Source organism: Piliocolobus tephrosceles, chromosome 15, assembly GCF_002776525.5.
Source record: "Piliocolobus tephrosceles isolate RC106 chromosome 15, ASM277652v3, whole genome shotgun sequence".
In the NCBI taxonomy this organism is placed as follows: domain Eukaryota; kingdom Metazoa; phylum Chordata; class Mammalia; order Primates; family Cercopithecidae; genus Piliocolobus; species Piliocolobus tephrosceles.
In genome coordinates, this window is record NC_045448.1 from 98829616 (window position 1) to 98849856 (window position 20241).

Here is a 20241-nt window from a genome sequence, read left to right on the forward strand (position 1 = left end):
AACTAGTGTGTAGGTGTGGCATCTTGGATGGGATCCTGGGACAGAAAATGAACATTAGGTTAAAAAAGTTTTAAATCCAAATAAAGTGTGGACCTTACTTAATAATGGACCAATTTTAGTTCATCATAAGGGAAACTAGATGCTAAATATATGAGAACTCTTTATGCTATCTTCATAAGCCTTCTGTAAATCTAAAAGTGTTCTAAAATAACCTCTGGGGGAAAAGGCAATGGGAAAAGAGGAGGTAGAGAACACTATCGTTTTCACAGTATTGAGAATATTCTAGTTTTTAAGTTGAGAGGTAGGTTCCCGGGCATTTGTTTATTATTATGCCCCACAGGTACATAAATGACACCTACGTATTTTGTACCTATCAAATATCACAAAAGCAATTTTAAAAAGAAAGCATACAGGCCAAGCAGAAAGGGGTAAGAGTATTTCATTAGCTAGCACTTGCTGAACCTCCCAAAACGCCAGTCAGCATGACTATGCCCCTAGGCCTGGCACTCTACTCCATCCGACTGTATCACCCAGAGCTGGGGATCTGAAATAAAGAGTCAGCTCATTTGGGCTCTGACAAAAATAATGCCTATTTTGGGAAAAGTGGAAGCCTCAGAGAGATGGAGTGTGTGAACTCATACTAAGAGCTATGGTTTCTATTAAAAGATGACATTTCAGACAGTGGCTACTGGGTACAGCTGAAAAGATGAGTGAGTGATGGCCCTTCCCTGTAGAGAGCATGCCTAATTTACTAAGAGGTCAACACAGCAGTATCCTATTTCGCTTCTACAACAGTCCCAAGGGGAAGTGACGACCTGCTCAAGATGTCATAGGTGATCAAAGACACGCTGAGACCTCTTCCTGGGTCTCTTGACCCCAGGGATAGTGCTTGTGTGTCTAGATTCATGAAAGTTGATATTTCATTTGCAGTAGCTGCTATGATTTGCAGAGCCTTCTACTGTTTTCAAACTTGTTTCTTAGACTTCAGAGTCGAGACAAAGTCATTACCTATCACATGCTTAAATTCTGTACTCCACACTGATCTGGGGTGGGTGAGTGTGTTGTCATGGGGCTTTAATTGTAGTATGCTTGTGGTCAGTGCCATTTTTAAAATTTGATCAATATTAATTACAGGAAAATTATTGTGAATTATATAGTATATCAAAACAACAATAAAAAAATGTGGTTAGACCATATTGTTTCAAAGTAGGGAACAGGGAAATTTGTTGATAAGAAAAACATTTTCAGCAATCTTGAATGGTGCCCAATTCTCCCTGGCCCCTCTCCTATTTCTATCTTCCTTTTATGGCTTATTCATCTACTGCTATATAAGCTTGCATACTTCTTAGATCCCAAACCACAGACTACTATAAAAAGAGGAAACTTTTCTTTTAAAAAAGTTTAAACTTTTAATTTTGAGATAAGTATAGGTTCACAGGAAATTCCAAAGACAATGCAAAGTGGTCCCTTGTGCTCTTCACCTTGTTCCTCCTAATGGTTACATTCTACATAACTACAGCAAAATATCGAAATCAGGAAACTGACATTAGTATAATGAGTATATATGGTTCTGTCATTTCGTCATATGTATAAACTCCTATAACCATCACGCCAATCAAGACTATTTCATCATCACAGAAATCTCTCTGACATTATCCCTTGTACAGTCACACCCACCTCCCTTTCCGACAACTATCACCAACCCCTCGTAAACACTAATCTGCTCTCCATCTCTGTAATTTTCGCATTTTGAGAATGTTATACAAATGGAATCATACAATATGTGTGACCGTTTGAGACTCTCGTTTTAAAGCAAAAAGAAGAAATTCTATTACAAGATAGAGAAGACACTGTGTATGATTTCAATGCTTTGAAATTTGTTACCGTTTGTTTTTTGGCCCAGGACATGCCCTAACATGGCAAATGCTCTGTGGGTGCCTGAAAAGAATGTGTACTCTGCTACTGTTGGGTGGAGTGTTACAAATGTTAATTAGATAATATTAATTGATGGTGGTGAGTATTCCTATAGCCTTGCTGACTTTCTGTGTACTTTATGTGTGGTTGTTCTATCAACTGTTGAGAAGGGTATGGAGATCTTTAAGTATAATCATGGGTATGTCTGTTTCTCCTTGTAGTTCCAGCAGTTTTTACTTCTTATTTCACAGCTCTGTTGTTTGGTACATGCATACTTAGGAATGCTATGTCTTCTTGATGAACACTCTTTTATGTCCCTGGTAACGCTCTACTTTTAAAAGTTCTTTATCTGATATTAATATAACGATTTCTGCTTTCTTTTCATTAATATTTCCACGGTATTTTTCCATCCTTTTATTTTCAACATATATACACACACACACACACACACATATACACATATATAAAATGTCTCTAAAAGGGGCCAGGATAAGGCAAGGGAGCTAGGGAAGCTCCTCAGAGGAAAGGATATTTACTTGGCCAGAACTTGGTATTGAGAGAGAAGGGTACTGTGAGGATAACTCAGTAATGACCCAAATCCAGGGGGCCTAGAACCCAAATCCAGAGCCCTTTACCATGCAATCCATTTGGAATTTGGCTCTAATTTGGGAGGAAGAAATTCCTGCTTTATTAGTTACATTTTTGCATAAAAAAGACCTAACCAATCATGTTACTCGGGTGTTCTATATATGTCTCTTTAAGTTTTCCATTCCTGAGATACTCAAAATCACAGGCTTCCCAACTAACATATCATCCACACTACAAGCAAACTACAAGAGCAGACAGAATTGGTCCTCACGGGGTGGTAGGGTTAGGCTTTGTGTCCCCACTCAAATCTTACCTTGAATTGAATTGTAATCCCTATAATCCCCATGTGTTAAGGGAGAAACCAGTGGAGGTAATTGAGTCATGGGGGCGTTTCCCCCATGCTGTCTTGGTGACATTGAGTTCTCACAAGATCTGATGGTTTTATAAGCAGCTCTTCCCCCTTTGCTCAACACTTCTCCTTCTTGCCACCCTGTGAAGAAGGTGCCTTGCTTCCCCTTCACCTTCTGCCATGATTAAGTTTCCTGAGGCCTCCCAGCTATGCTGAACTGTGAGTAAATTAAATCTCTTTCCTGTATAAATTACCCAGTCTCTGGTAGTTTATTGTAGAAGGAAAACAGACTAATACACAGTGTCAGCCTTCTAAGGGACGTGGAACGTCCTAGCAATCTGCTCTAGAGTTATAAAGGACGTAATGTGATCATTTTAGTTAATCAGAATCTCCGTCAAGATCTAATGGGGCCAGGAACTCCAAACCTGACCAATCACCAGGACACTATGACCGCATAAGGAACTCCAGTTCTGAGGACTAGAGGGTCTGGTTACATAACAAAACTCATTACAAAGATTTTTGGGTTATACTGTAACTGACAGAGCAGAGTATATATTTACTGCCTTCTGTAAAGTTACAAACATTTTCCATCCCTCTGTGCCTTGCTGGTGACCCAGATAATGGCTCTGCTGGGCAAAAATAAGGGCTCCGTAAAAAGTCTCTAAAACAAGAGAAATTATTCTCTACTATGTGATAATATGGACACTGCTATGTGATTTCTCTGCTGACCCTTTATCAGGAACCCATCATCCCCCAAGCCAGAATCTCCAAAGTGGAAAACACAAGGTGTGGGGAGAAATTATTAGAGCTCCTATATCTGGTATGTTCTAAAGCGCTACAGTGCCCAGAACTGCTTCCTATTTCTCCATTATATTTTGTTAAATTTCTGTGCATAAGACAAGTCTCCACAGAGGGTCAGCTCGCTGTAAGGACCAAAGATCAGAACTACCGATAAACACTAGTAATGGAATGGGACTTTTAAAATTGCGATGAATTATCTCAGGTGTGAATACATGAAAACTCGCAAATGAAAGCCTTTAGAGTAGAAGGCCCCTTTAGGGAAGATCAGCGTAACAGCACAGATGCCCAGGTACTGTCTGCCCACTCCAGATTAGTGGGGAGTGGACCCTGAGCATCCTAGGTCACCCCCGAGCATCCCAGGTGATCCCCATTACATTACAGCTGGTAGGCATGGATTCACAGAGCTCCAAAGCCTGGAGGAAGAGGAGGAGGCAGGAGCTATGCCATGTCTATCTCCACGCCATCCCCAAGCACCTCATCCAGTGCCCACTCATCTCCCTCCATACCTGGCCCCACTCAGCCAGCAAATATGGGCAGCATCACCTGCCTGCAGCTTGGGGGAATCCCTGTCGCTCTTTCCTGGAATTGAGACCCAGGTGGGAGATGGGCTCCTGATCTTACTGTAGTGGTGGAGAGGGGGACACTGGTGTCCCACAAACTCTCAGCATGTTTTCCCACTAAATTATGTGGGGCATGGCAACCAGGTCTGTGTTACTGTCCTGCCTGTGCAGGACTGGCCTTAGAATTCCAAGTTCACGGACGCAACTTCATCTACCCTCTCCCTACATGTCACTGCCAAAGGAACCAAGACCCGAAGTTAACACCCAGCGATGAAAGCACAACACCCACACTGAGCACACCCCAACGATTCCTCCAGGGACCTCTGTTCCAAGCACACACCGTGGAGACGTGGTACTTAACCGCTGGGAAAATGACCAATGTATTACAAAAACGTTACTCAATGAGCTCTCAGGTTGGGAAGATACGGTTGCATTTAGCTTCTCCCACAAGAGAGGCCTGCACCAGACCCAGGCTCCAGACAGGCTCCAGGTCCTGTCTCTGGCTCCTGGAATCCCCGTCTTTCCCAAGTACTTCTGACCTTGGTCTTTGTGAACACAACAAAATCTCCAACATAACCTCTGGGTAGGATCATAAGTGGCATATTCTGGAAGGCTCTAAATAAAACAAGTCTGACTGAGAAGTGAGTGGGCTGTCAGATCTGTTGTGTTTCCCACTCGTTCCCTGTGAGCGCCGTCGGGGGCCCAAGTGGAAAGCAGTATTCTAGGGAAACGTGACATGCATGGACTGGGCATTCTGCTATGTGGTCAACAAAGGGAGGGGGCCCTCACACATATGAAATAAGATGAGAACAATCACAAGCAAAACCCAAAATGGAATGTTGGCAAAAGAGACAAGCAACTTAGAAAAACTACTAAAACTGTCAACTCTAGAGTCTCTCCCTGTTCCTGGCCACATCCCTGTAAGAGACAGGCTACCTGAGGACACTCAAGAGGGACTACACCACTGCAGGCTCCTGACTTGGAGTTCATGCCGGCCAGGGACTGCTCCGGACCATGGCTTGTTCACACTGTGACCTGGGTAGACCTTCACACAGGAAGGTCACCGAACAAGGCGTTTGATCACGAAATAGTCAGAGCACATTCATAGTTAGGATCATCCTTACTTCTTGCAGGCAGCAATCAAGCTCAAATCTCACCAATTAACTTGTCAGTGTGACTGCTGGTCAGGTGTGACTTTGAGAAGCTGAGAAGGCATATTTTACTTTCCAGGGAGATACAAGGCCTGCCTCCATGGCCACAGACCTGGCAGGAGGGCCCTGGTACCTTCTGCCTCAACAAGCACTGAGGGTTATTCATTTCCATCCAAAACTAATTCCATTGGCATCTTGTTAATATACTGCTTGTTAACATGGTACCAAAATTCATTCCCCCTAAACTGTGACCTCTTATGATCTGATTTATTCAGAATGTTTTAAAACCGTTTCGCCATCCTGGAGCCAGGACCATTTCTAAAGAAATCATTTCAACTTTAGTTATAATAAAAGTCAACCGGAAAATTGATTCTGATAGGCAGAAATCTAAAACTCAAAATACTTTTGGTGTGTCCAGTGAGGCACCCGCAGCCCGGGAACGGGGAGCGCAAGGTCACTGGGACACATTCCCCTCCCACACCCTCCACCAGACACACCCAACCCGAATGACACTTCTTCTGCTTCACGTGTTCCCTTCAGTTCTGTACATCCCAGTGGTAATCCCAGAAAGTATTCTCCTACTGGAGTTTGTTTGTAATTACCTGTTCAGGTCCAGTTTACTAAAAGCCCTACAACACCCCCTCCATCATGACACACACACACACACAGAGTGAGAGGACTTTCTGTTTTTCTGGAGGAAGTTGAGAAAAATTTCTCTCTGCTTTTCCCAGTTTGAGAACCTCAACTGCAGCAATGCTCTCATTTCAAGCTCCGTCTGGCCTGTTTATTTAATGCCGTTCTCTTACATACACATCTGCCACACGGCTGGCCCAGGGACCCTTTAAGACAAGGACAGAGTATCTGGAATCCAACATTCAGGTGTGAGTCACAGGTCACCATCCAACGCTGGGCCGTACTAGGCAAGGAAAAGAATTTCTCTGGGTTCATTTTCTTCCCTACAGTTCAGGGGAGGAATATCCATCTGACCTGGCATTAAAGAGAATTCATGAAAATTCCTTTCTAAATTCTAAGGTACAATTCAGAGAATCATTGAAAAATGACTAGAACGTTATGTGTTCAGTTTCTATCTAGGGAAAAGGTTGAGGGGTACAGGAATTGGCTCCTGTTTTTGTTTCTTCAGCTTTCTAGGAAACCACACTGCTAGGGTATATCAGCTATGACAGAAAAGAAAAAATGCTTGGCATAACCTTGATCACCACCACAACTAAGAGAAAGGCATTACGTCATTGACCACGCAAGAACGTTAAATCACAATGTTATGATGTTTCGCCCCGAACAGGGGTGCTGTGGGAAGAGTCAGGGACCACAGAGATGGCCTCAGCGCACACAGAAGTGGCTGTTAAATACCAAGTCCCCTGGCCTGTACAGACAACTTCTCTTAACTCATGCTAAGCTGGGGATCCCCAATACAGGCGACTCTGAGCACCATCCTGGGCCCACACATGCGGAGCTGGAAGTCACAGGAGTTGCTAAGCTGACCCTGGGGCAGCAGAGGCCCTCGGGGATTTCAGGTTTCCAGCTCCGTCCCCTCTCAAACTTCCCAAAGTCTTCCTTCACATACCCTTCCGTTTCCAAAGAGACTCTCCAAACTGTACTTAGATGCAGGAGATTTTTCTAGGGGAGGAAAAAAAATCAATCTCACGAAATTCCTGGTATAGTAAGAAAGAAAGGCTTTTTTGGGTCAGGAAATGGGAGCTCCCAGCCTGCTTTGCCACCTAGGAGCCCTGGGCTTTGGCCAAGTCATTTAATCTCCCAGAGCCTCACATCTCAGTTTAAGATAAGCACTTGGAGAATGGGTGGTTACCATGTCACCACCATCATATGTCAGAGACGGCAGCCCGGGAAGCAGAAGGAACGTGGGCTGGTAAGCAACAGACCTTCTGCTTCCTGGGCTGCCATTAATAGATGGGGACACAAAGCCGCAGGAGAGGTTAAGGGGACTGTCCAGAGTCACAGAGTTGAGCATGCACAGCTGTGTCACAGTCTCCTTAACCTCTCCTGAGGCTCTGTGTCCTCATCTATTAAATGGGGACAATAACATCTGCATTTGCGACCAGAGGTAATACACAAGCGGTGACAAGCCCTGTGCCGGGCACCTGCCAACGATGACCCCATAGATTACAGCTGCTTCCACTGACTGCACCGCCAGGGGCACTGTGGAATCAATGTGGCAATATTTTTTTTTTCTAGCAGCTGTCAATACTTACTGGTTAATTATTTAACCAATTACCACAGATTTAACCACAGCATTAAAGGCTGTGGCCATCTCTTTATATTCAGTACACTATAAAGAAGAAACAATCAGTTCAAGCTGCAGAGACTGTTCCCCCAGATCACCCAGGGGCCCAGTGTGCAGCAGGAAGCGGCTGAGACGGGCCCCTCTGTTTGGACAAAAACTCCACAAGTTACTTCCAGGTATCAGAGATCTCCAGAGCCACACGCTCAACAGAAGCTTCAGCCCTAAAATCTTAACGACTGAACACCGGGCTTTGCACGTAAAAAATATTTCTAAATAACCTATTGGGGGCCAAGTCAGCTACCAGCAATCTCCAAAATACCAAAACGCCAGGATATGACAAAAGTGAGTAGTAAATTCTAGATGACTTTTCCAAGTGTACACAGCCTAGGAAAAATTGTTCTGAAATAAATTGAGGCTAATATGAAGATAAGTAGTAAACTTTAGTAGTTAAGAAATATTACTGGATGGCGTTTTTATGAATGTAAGAGTGACAGGCTCAACGTTTCATCTTCTCGTGCTCACTGCTCAGTTAAACACAGCCGCTGCTGCTTCTATCACAGAACGGAAAACGATGTGTGTGGGCTCACTGCGGACATTTACACGCTGGACATGCATATCACCACCTGACTCGGTTTGTGAAATCCAGTCCTGTTTACTTTACTCAAACTTGAGTTGTGTCACCTAAGCCACTGTCCTTCCTACCCCCACTACACCATCCTTCTGTCCAGTAGGACATGTCTGTCGTGAAAAAGCCTCCAAAAGCTTTTCAAAAGTCAAACGAATGTGCAGCACAGCAGACGAGGCCCTTTGCATCCTCTGTCCCTAGTAATGAACGGCCAGCCTCCAACAGTCAATTACAGTCACTTTTCAAGTACACATGGAAAGAATTAAGTGCAGATTATGCATCTGCCAAAATGACAACTGTGGTGGCCTTCAGGCTCTTCCTATGGTCTCCACTCCCCAGAGAAGGCAGAATCAGAGCCGGAGGGTCCCAAGACTTTGTTCCTTAACTTCACTGGGGAGACCAGAAAACAGGGTAGGGAAATGTACCACGTGGAAATGGGCTGAGACGTTACTCAGGCCCTCAGACACCCCCATCCTCCTCAAGCTGCTCTCGGCCCAGCCCCAGGCATGCAAACCTTGAGTGCCCAATAACTGGGAAATGCATCCAAGGCTGACATCCTGCTCACTGTTCTACCAGGCCAGCATTTCATTTCTTTCTGACATGCCAAAGGGTATGGCTGACTGAGCTGTTGCTTTCCCTGTTAGCACTTCAAAGACCACCGGCCAAATGGCAAATGCCTGGTCCCCAACTCAGTATTGTCGAAATGACCTGCAGTCTCCGAGAACCATGGCCCAGCTGGTCCAATCAGCCTGCTCTGTTCCAAGGAAACACATTATATCTCTGTACGCATGTCCCCTCATTCTTTAAAACTTGTTCCCAACACAGCATCCCCTGGCTTTTCCATACTCTCCCCAAAAGGGTCAGTTGGTCCCTGCCTCAGGTACCAGGGACTGACTGTAAGAACCTCCACTTCAGCAGTTAGCACAGTCCCCAGCTGTCAGGGTCCCATCCCAAAAGGGCATGGGAAAAGGTTGCTGGGACTATATTTTATCTATTTTTTTTTTTTAACCGCTTAAAACAGTCACTGCAAGAAAAATAGCCCAGAATACAGGTGGGGTGTTCACAATAGATGTTGATTACATGAATGGCTACATCTCATGATTTTCCAAATTAACATTTTTCTAAACCACAAAAGTAAATTTTAATAGGTGAACCAAGGTTTTGTGTAGACCTTATAACTTATGAAATAAAAGTCATCCTTTAAAATTACATGGGTAGATATTTTTGCAAGCCAGCCGGCTCTCATGGTCTCCACTGACTGTCTTGTCTACGTGGCACTCGTGTGCTGGGAGCTCCTGCAGACCAAGCTGCTGGGTGAGCATGCCGTATTCCCCTGCCTCACCAGCTTCTGAACCAGCACCAACAACAACTTCAGGTCTGCTAATGTCACTCATGATCAAGACCTTTCTAAAGAAGTAGTGTCAGATTCTGATGCTAATAAATTATTAATGAGTTCTGATGATCCGATCAGAAGATCTGTCATTTCCAGCTTACACTCCATTCCCTTGAAATCTGACAAGTGGATTGATACATGACTGCATTTGCAAATGACTGTTTTAAAAAAGTTCTAATTCAATGACTTTTTTGTTGTTGTTTTTTAAAGAAAACGGAGTTACCATGCGTTTCAGAAGTTTTCTTATGCAAGATAAAATCTCCTAGGTTTGGAAGGGGAACACCCCTATGGTGTTTGTCTTGCATAAGGTCTGGAGGAGAGACCTGGGAATGCCCCATGAATGCATGAGGGGATCCAAAGCTAAAAGACCCAACAATGGCTGGGGTGAAGTCAGGTATGCAGTGTGAGTGCCAACTCCCGACTGCCGACCAGGAGCTAGCTCTGGAACTCACAACACACAACACCCTAAATCAACGGAACAACGTGGCATTTTCTCCAAAAGATAACATAAAGCATAACAAGACAAGAACACTAAGACACTTAATCCTATCCTTCTTGCATATTAATCTTATGCTGTTCTAAATACCAAACATCAAAGGGGCATAACTGAAATCAAAAAGGTTCCAAGAGATTTTTCTTTTAAGGTGGTCGAAGAGAAAGAACATATTCACAACATGTGTTTGTAGTAGTAGCAGACGACGTAAGAGGAAATTCTAACTTTCTAGATAATTTTCAGAAACCACCACACCAAGAGATTCCATAGTCCAATATCATAGTTTCAGGATTACTTTAAAACAATCTGCAAATAATAGAAGCAAATTCAAGTTTCTAAGGAAAGCTAGTGTTATTCTTACAGTTCATTCTGAGACAAAACTCTGGAGGTGAAAATTTATCTTCTCATAAAGCACTTCTTCCTGCCCAACCAGAAACAGAACACTGGATTAACTGGACCACCAAACACAGCAATTCATATTTTAAGTTAAATGTCTCAAGCTGTTAGGGCTAAGAAAAATTTTTGTTACACGGTGACATGTTTTTGTCTGGTGCCTGTGGTGATAGCACCCCTGGGTCCCAGAACCCACATGCTGCATCACAGTTATGGTTTAATTGTAACATACACAAGAAGGTTTTTCATATGAACAGGTAAAACCTTCCCAAGAATCCTTCATCTGTCTGCATCTCATTTGATGTAGGCTTCTTCTTTTTTTTTTTTTTTCCGAGACCGAGTCTTGGCCGTGTCGCCCAGGCTGGAGTGCGGTGGTGCAATCTTGGCTGACTGCAACCTCCGCCTCCCAGATTCAAGTAATTCTCCTGCCTCAGCCTCCCGAATAGCTGAGACTACATGTGTATGCCACCATGCCCAGCTATCCTTTGACATAGATTTATCTTCTCAGCATCAAAGCTGGAATCCAACCTTTCCTAGACTGAAAGCACCAGAAAAGTGGTTATTTATCCTTATACTCCCTGTATAAGAGAGAATACATGGGACCAGGATTCGTTATCGATTCAAGAGTCAGTATGTATCTGAGTGTGGAGGTACCTGTACCATCTTACAGGTTGGAGGTGTCTACCATCCCGCTTCCAGGCTACATACTCAGAACCATCACACACTAAAGCAGGAACAGAGATAATCTAATTTTTGAACCAGGTCCCTCACTGAAAGCCTAAATTTAATATGATTCAACAAATCAAGGCTACACTGACTGCTATTTTACTAAACTTACTGTCCAAATCGAGCATTTGAGGCAAAAAGCTGCAATTTCTGTTTTAAGCAGAAAACTGCAGACTTACCTTTGGCACACAGTTGAGAGGTGACTGGCAAAACGCAGAACTCTTCAAAGTGATGACGTTTTCAGCTAATCACACCTCTGAAGTTACAAAGCTGCAGGGATTCTCCAAATTCTCAAATCTCAGCAGAGAATTATAATTTGGGACGTCGCTTGTATACAAGGAACACATGAAATCTAAAAAGAAAGAAGCGTATATGAGGTCTGCTTACTTCTTTGATTTTAAGTAACCGCTTTTAAAAATAACTGGTTATTCTTTTTTTTTTTTTTTTTTTTTGAGACAGGGTCTCCTCTGTCACCCAGGCTAGAGTGTGGTGGTATGATCTTGCCTCAATGTGACTTCTGCCTCCTGGGCTCAAGTGATCCTCCTGCCTTAGCCTCCCCATTAGCTGAGACTACACGCATGTGCCACTACCCTTGTCTAATTTTATGTATTTTGAAACCAATGTTTTAAATATATCCCAGAATAAAGCCGCTCTGTGCCTAAAGACCTCCATCAACACATACTCCTCCCCCTTCCCACCTTTCATTCCCTGGGCAAGCTCCAACATTCGGCTGGGGAAGGCCAACCACACACCCGGTGAACAGCAGGTGGAAGGAGGTGATGGGGTGTGGGGGACAGCCAGCCCATAATCAAGTGACCGGAGCTCCCAGTCCCTTCCAGACTTCCTCCTCCCAATGACCCCCACCTTTAAAAGCCTCCCAGAAATAAAAGGGTGGCTGCCAATTAGAAAGGTGGCCAGTCTGGGAGTCTAATGAGGGAGAAGGGTTACAAAGGGCATGGATATGATTTAGAGACTCGCTCCTCTCTTGGAGGTCAGTTGCACCAGCCATTTATTAAGAGGTCACCAACTGGACCCATAGCCTTGGGTTAAAAAGCACCCCTGCTTTCAACATGTCTGAGACGAACACTCCAAAACAAGAAGGAAGTTCACATGAGAGGCGCCTGACAAAGGTGACCAGCTCTCCCCTGGTTGTGGAGAACTGGATGCTGCATTATGTTCACTGCACTTGGTAAATATTTTCAGTCTTTGACTAACGTTTTCGAGGGGACCCTGGAGCACTCTGTGGACTTCAAGCGAATTCAGTGACATTTTTAATTACATTTCAAACCCAGTGGGGATCTGTCTTGACAGTTCACTCAGAGAAGATCTATTAATTCATCCCTAGCATGATTATGACCCAAAATGTTCATACCCCATAGAAAAATCGAATTCTATTTTAGTCGAAGAAGATAATTCAAATAGGGCTATCATAAAAATGTTATAAGGCAAGTTCATAAATTTTGATTTAAAAATTAATTCCTTTTTATCCATTCTCTAGCATTATTTTAAAGGCCGCATCATTTTAATATAGATATAATTTAAGGCAAGGAACAGGTGGTGGCCAAACACAATGGGAATACATCTTTGGGCAAGATGTCAGATGTATACGAGGCAGATTGCCCTTCTTCCTGTTAGGTGCTTATCATATCATAAAATGACAGGTCCTCCCAAAATGGAAGTACTGGAATCTGAACTCAGTTCTTGACCAAGAGTTCTTGTGTCTCATGCTGACACCATTGAAGAAAGCCATCAGCACAGGGCAATGTGCTGGGCACCATGCCCCTAACACCGCCTCTGTATGTGTCATTTTCAGGGGCTCTTATAAACGTAAGCTATATTGTTAAGATTTTAACTGGAAAGTGAATTTGCCCAGAGTCCGCCTTCCGCAGGCAAACGGCAAGGAATTGTTTATGCGGTGGTTGGGGTTGTCTAAACACAGGCCTCCCACTGTGTGCCCTGTGTCTCATGAGTAATATGATTTAATCCTTCTGATACACTTCCAGGATGGATTCTAATGCTCACATTTACAGAGGAGTTAACTTTCTCAGGGACACCAAAGGTTTTTCCCAACTGACTGCAGAGTGAGGAATCACTCAGGCCTTGGACCTCAGGCCTTGGAATCCGGATGAGTGGGCTTTGCACATCTCTAATCTCTTCTGCATGCGAACGGAGGAGACACTCCTTATGCCAACAGCAAAGCAAAAGCCTGAGCAGCTTCTCTGCCAGCCCCCGCAAAAGAACAATGAGCTGGATTTAGAACCTGAGTCCTCTGATACTAGGCACAGTGGACAAGTCAGAGCACGGCCTCTCCAAGCACAATCAGTAAAGGAAAAGCCAGAGAGAATGGAGCAGGGCTTGAACGGATGCAGCCGCTCCAACAAAAGTGAGGCTATTGAAAATGCACTGAAAGGTGCCAGTGGCCAGCTGGGATTCAAGTGTAAAAAAGTGAAGTTTGCATGAGATGTTTTCCTTGAGAAAAGCATTCCACTGACAAACTGTCAATGTGTTCAATGTACACCCTAAGTAGGAAAAAAACCACGGTGATCGACCTCTGTCTCTTTGGGTTTAAATGAAGACTGCCCAAGTTTAACATGGGGTTCTGAGCTTACTCAAAACCTGTGTTGAGGAAGAGCATTTCAAAGCAGGTCTTAATTATAATCGGTTATCAAAATCCATCAGGAAAGTGTACACTTTTGTGCAAAAAACAGTATCAGCCTGAAAGATAAACACTTATAAGGTCACTTAGACTGTAGGAGGCCCTCACCAAAGGATTCATTCAAGGATTTTCTACAGCCAGCTTCAAGAAGACAGGAATATACAGAACGGGTGTGGGTTTTTCTCTAAAAGTACTTCACTAGCACTACATGCATCTCCCTTTAGAAATAAAAAAAGGAGCCAGACGCGGTGGCTCAAGCCTGTAATCCCAGCACTTTGGGAGGCCGAGACAGGTGGATCACGAGGTCAGGAGATCGAGACCATCCTGGCTAACACGGTGAAACCCCGTCTCTATTAAAAAATACAAAAAACTAGCCGGGCGAGGTGGCGGGCGCCTGTAGTCCCAGCTACTCGGGAGGCTGAGGCAGGAGAATGGCGGGAACCCGGGAGGCGGAGCTTGCAGTGAGCTGAGATCCGGCCACTGCACTCCAGCCCGGGAGACAGAGCGAGACTCCGTCTCAAAAAAAAATAAAAAATAAAAAAATAAAAAAAGGAGGGAGGGCTAGAAGGCAATTAACACTGATACTGGACATATCTCTTCATTTTAATTTGGATCCTTAATACTACAAAATTTTACCATTGCAAAATCCAAGGGATTTTCTGAATTCTCTGTAGCCTTGAAATTTTTTTCCCACTAAAGCCACAACCCAGGGTTTTCCAGTGTTTTCAGTGGCACTTAGCTGCGTGTTGGGCGAGTGTGCTGAGCACCGCCAAGCCACACTACTTGTCCCAGGTGCAGGGCCAGGCAGCGAGATGCCCCCTGCAAGCAGTCCTGGCCGATTCTGCATCCCCAATACCAGCGTGGTGCTGGCGCAGTGTCTTCTGTGGCACCTGGGCTGGTTTCCTCCAACTCTGAGCATCTGAGACGGAGGTCCAGTGATGAGGTCCCTAAGGCAACTCCAGAGGGGCAGTTCAGGGTTAAGAAGAGAGTTATGAGCCTTGTTCTGATGACAGTCGAAGGCTGTGAGCTTTGTGGGCATAATACTGCCGGGTGCTGTCACTCAACTTGTTTCTGAGGTGGCCTATTTGTCCAGAAAACTGAAGTCACCAAGAGGCTAAAGTCAGCCTTCAGGAGGCTCAGGGAATCCCTGCTCTCCCACTCTCCAACTGATAAAACAGTGACAGGCTGGGAGAAGAACATGCTCTGATCGCAGTGAGACACTCGCTGTAGCTTCACCTTAGTGTCAGCTGCAAGAATCGTCACAGCAACCCTGGGAGATACATCTTATCATTTCAGCCCAGGAACCAAATGACCAGATGTCCCACAACCAGACTTTGAATGCACACGTGTCTGATTTTAAAGCCAGAGTGCTCTTTCTTCTGACAAAGATCACCACGAAAGGGCTAGAACCTTGACAGTCGCATTTTGCGAATCGCATCTGCTACTGCCATCTGTCTGGGCTATCTGCCAACCTGGGTAGCCAGCTCCAACCTCCCAAATCAGCTAGGAACCATGTCAGGCTATGTCAAGAAGCAAGACCATGAATGTACACACACCAAGTTTGTTTTCAATGGTACTGCTTCTCTTAGATGTTAGCTCGGGCGGGGGGGGTGGAGGGGAGGGAAGCCTTGTTGAATAGTGTCACCTGGCTGGGTCAGTAATGAGCAGATCTTGGACTCGGGTGTGTATCATAACCAAATCTAATCTGTGTTACACATGGAGAGAACCACTCCAGATCCCTAGTCTGTAGCCAGAGCTAAGGCAAGTGTCCTTTACCTTTTATTTAAAAAGAAAAAAACAAAAAGCATAGAATTAGCATAGGCCTTGGAGCTCTCAAATGCCTTGTCTTGCCCTTCCTCCTCCCTCCCTGACCAGGGAGGCCCAGCAGAGGCCTGCAAGCGGATCTCCAGTTCAGAGTACAGAGGCGGCAGTGCCAGCCCAACACAGCACGGGTCAGCGCTGTCTGGGGGAATTCTGGCAGAGCTAGCTATATTTCATTCCTTGTGAACCACTTGGAAGAGAACCTTATTCAAGTGGGAAAAGGCTGGTCTCAGATACTGAACAAAGCTATACAAGTTTCCTTGAGTGGTTTGGCTAAAGTTCAACCCATGTGGACTGATACTGAGCAGCTCAGATGTGTTTATCAATCCGAAACTCAAAGGCGTCCAAGGAGATGACCTCAGCTGTCTCTTAATCATCCAGTGCACAGTGGTTCGCAGGCAGGGTTCAGGAACAGCTGAAGTCTAGCTTCAAAAAGCCTCACTGCAATTAGAGTTTTCACTCAAGATAAAGCTGTCCTGAAAAGTAAAAATATCAAGTTTTTCTGCACTGGGCTGAAATTATATCAATTCCATATATTAATGCTGGTTAGGAGGTTAATTAGAAGCTGGTTCATGAAAACACGAGGGGAAAAAAAAAAACAGAACTAATTTCTAATTCTCTAGAAAGTCAAAGAGTGGCCAAGGCGGGTGTTTGCAGGACAAAGGTGACTGATCAGAGTTTAGGGTCTGTCAGTTCTAGGTTCTGGAATAATGATTTCTGCCTTCAAATACTCCAGAGCTGAAAAAAGAAGGAAACAGCAAGCGGTAGGTCAGTCGATGTGCCGAACCCCTATTAACTTTAATGGGGGTTCAAGAGGCTGAAGAGTCCCAGGTTCAAGAGACTGAAGAGACCCAGAGCCAGCCAGGGTTTTATTAGGGGCTTACACAGAAGGGAGAGAGTCTGGTGGCAGCGGGCTGGACAGAAGACCTGCACCTGCCTGCAATCATCATGCAATTCATGTAGCATGTTCACTTAACACCCTCCCTGACCAAGGACCTCCACCTGGCATGCTTCCTGCAACCCAAAACTCAGGGCCTCAATCACACCTGTTCCAGGAGACAAGCTGCAGGACTCAGATGTTCCTTAAAGATAAGGACTGAATCTCCAGGCTGGCAACTTCTGGATTCCCTAGCTGGGAACACACATTCAGGTGCATCTGCCACACGAGGTCATTCTAAGGGTCTGCTTAAGTTATTGCTGTCAGGTGTGTTTACCCTACATCATCCATATATAATGAGAAGCAAAATACAAGCCAGAAAAGGAAGCAACAAGGCCATGGGTCAGGATGACAGGGCTGTAGGCCTGACTCGGCCACCAAATGCCTCTCTGTTCCCTCATCCACCACCCCCGACACTCAACTCCAATCCTGTATCTTTGGAACATATGGGAATGGACATTATCAAAAATTGATGATGTGGTGCCAAAAATGTATCAAAGCTTACTAACAGAAGAAAGCCATAATGCAAATCTTTTTTTTTTTTTTCTTTGAGACGGAGTCTCACTCTGTTACCAGGTCAGAGTGCAGTGGTGCAGTCTCGGCTCACTGCGACCTCTGCCTCCCGGGTTCAAGCGATTCTCCTACCTCAGCCTCCCGAGTAGACGGGACTACAGGCGTGCCCCACCACGCCCAGCTAACTTTTTCTATTTTCAGTAGAGACAGGGTTCCACCATGTTGACCAGGATGGTCTCAAGCTCTTGACCTCATGATCCGCCCACCTCGGCCTCCCAAAGTGCTGCGATTACAGGCGTGAGCCCTTGCGCCCGGCCCATAATGCAAATCTTAATATAAATTTGAGTTTTACAGTCTGCTGCCTAAAAATTCTAACATATAGGAATTTGATTAGTGACAAATTTTGTAAATTTGTGACAAGGTTTGTAAAGGGTTTTGTTGATATATTTAATGCTAGCCTCTTAAATCCAGCAGTACTCCATTCTCTAAAAGGTCTGCCCAGGTGTTTCTCTAAGTTTTCCTACAGTCCAAACTGCGAGTTGTCTTTGTAATCAGCATAAAAACCTTAGTATACATCTCAGTGCCATAACTAGACAACTGAATTACATATCGCCTTTTTAACAGGTTCACCAGCATTTTATTAAGCATGCACAGGATTCAGCCATTGTCTAGGTAGTGACAACACCAGTAAAAAGCATGCTGACAAAAATAAACTGTAAACACTAAAATGCACTACTGAATAAAAACTGTGCAAACCCCCCTTTTTATGAAGGAAGGAAAGAGGGAGGGAGGAGTGAGGGGTCAGGGAAGCAAATCCTTTCTCCCTTTCCCTCCTATCAGCTTGCCTGCATCTTGCTCGTGCACTCGCGCGCTCTCTCTCTCTCTCTCTCACACACACACACACACACACACACACATTTTGTTTTTTTCAAATGGCCTCTTGAGAAGCGGGCCAGAAGGTGAGACACAACTATTGTTAATACATTCAGGGAGTAGAATTGGGGGTGAGAAGGGTTAATTTCTATCACATTTGAACTTTTATAATATGTTTTACTTTGGTAATTAAGCACAGCTTTAGATAAGATTTCACACTTATTTCCCCATTTCTATCACTGCATCCCTGCTAAACTGAGGCCCAGGAATAAAGAGTGTGGACATGTGTGCTCTTTCTCCCTCCCTCTCAGCTCCAGTCCCGTCACTGAGCAAGTCCTCAGCATCCACTCTCCTTTCAGGCCCGTCCTGTCATCATAGCGACTACTAACACAGTCAGCGCGCTCCCTTCCCTGCCTGCCTTCTCTCCCTCAGTTTTGGGAACTGCCTTCCACTACTCCTTCTAGCAGTGCTCAGTGGGTAAGATCTGACTCTCATGGGTAAGATCTGACTCTCACTCAAGAAGATCTTCAAAAGCCCCTCCTCCAGGAAGACCTCCTGGATGGCTCCACGGACAGTAAAATGCTCTTTCCTCCAGATTCCCTTAGCACCTTATACAGTACTCATTATTCTGTGAATAAGTAATTAGTGCTTATATAGTACTGATTACACCATGAAGTGCATCTCATCTGCTTTGGGCTAAATTGGGTCCTTGCCTCACCTCCAAAAAAATGTGTATGTTGAAGTCTCAACCCCCAGTACTTCAGAATACAACAGTGAAAAGGTCTTTAAAGAGGTGGCTAAAATGAATCAGGGACCCTAATCCAATTTTAGGACTGCTGGCCTTTTAAGAGAGGAAGAGATACCAGGAGGGTGTGCACCTTGAAAAGACCTTATGAAAACACAGCAAGAAGGCATCTGTCTGCAAGCTCCAGAGAGAGGCCCCAGAAGAAACCAACCCTGCTGAGCCCTTGATCTTGGACTTCCAGCCTCCAGAACTGTGAGAGAATAAATTGTTGTGTAAGCCCCTCAGTCTGTGGTACTTTCCCGTGGCAGCCTGGGACTTTTGTGAGATTCAACCACATGTATGTGTCACGACATATGACACATACAACAGGAACTTGAAAAACCTTTGTGAGCGAATGCAAGGATGAGTGAATTGAAAGAACTCGAGATCAAAACCACTAGGTGACCCACACTTTACCTACCAGATATCTCCTCTTGTACACCAGAAAGGAACTGATTCTCCCATTTTCAACACCTGTTCGTTCTTCAAAACCCAGTTTAAACACTACGGCTGGGTTCCTGGGCCCAGCTCCTGCATCACACTCTAACATAGCTATGCCATTTTGCATTTGAATTGTGATGTTTCACTATGTGCAAAAATACTTCCTCATCCAATCTCAACAATTATACATGCAGTCACACCCCAGCCCTCACAAGATGGCTAAAGCGAATCACAAGCAAAAATGAGTTTGCCTATAAATACTTCAGTGCTTATCACCAACAGAAAAGCACAACTCCAGTATCACACCCCACATCATTACCAATTCCTTAACATAAAGCTCATGTCTCATTAGCGTCCTGATTCTCCTGTCTCGTAAGTGACTTTCTATAGCTGATTGACTTGAATCAGGATCCAAGTCATGTCCACAAATTACAATTTGTCTCTTAAGCCACTTTAAGTCGATTTTATTTTAATGACAACACATTGAAGATGCTGGGTGAGCCGCCCTGCAGTCGCGTGGCATGCCACCCCTCTGGTGTTTTTCACGTGCTCCCCAGCCCTGGCCTTTGTAGTAAACTGGGCGGTTCGTCCTGGGGGCTCCTTTGATGAGAGATCCTTTCTCAAGAGCAGGGACCCAGCAATGACTATGTGCTTGGCACTGAGAACCACCCAATTAATCCGTGGTTTAGGAAATGAAACAAGTTAGAGGTGTTAACGTATCAGGGAGGCCAGCCCTTGTCCTCAGCTCTTTCCACGCTCTCATTTTCAAATGGGATTTTCCACAGCGTCCATGGCCCTTCTGAGGCCTTTCCAGAAGAAAGAAAAAGCCTCATTCTACTTTTCCAACTGGGAGAAGGTATATGAAATTTAAGGCTGAAAGTTACAAAATCATCTTAAGCATTGAATGATGTCATGTTCTTTTCTTAAGAAACAAAGAAAGAGGCCAGGTGCCATGGCTCATGC

At 44.6% G+C, this 20241-nt stretch overlaps 1 protein-coding gene across 4 annotated transcripts in view; it reads right to left on the reverse strand.

The window, feature by feature from the left end:
• Positions 1-20241, reverse strand: part of NCK2 (NCK adaptor protein 2) — a 156033-nt gene that overhangs the window by 67699 nt on the left and 68093 nt on the right. For all 4 annotated transcript variants that reach the window (XM_023211309.2, XM_023211306.2, XM_023211307.2 and 1 more), the window contains one exon: positions 11433-11605. The gene's annotated coding sequence lies outside the window, so the exon portion shown is untranslated. The remainder of the gene's footprint in view (positions 1-11432; positions 11606-20241) is intronic.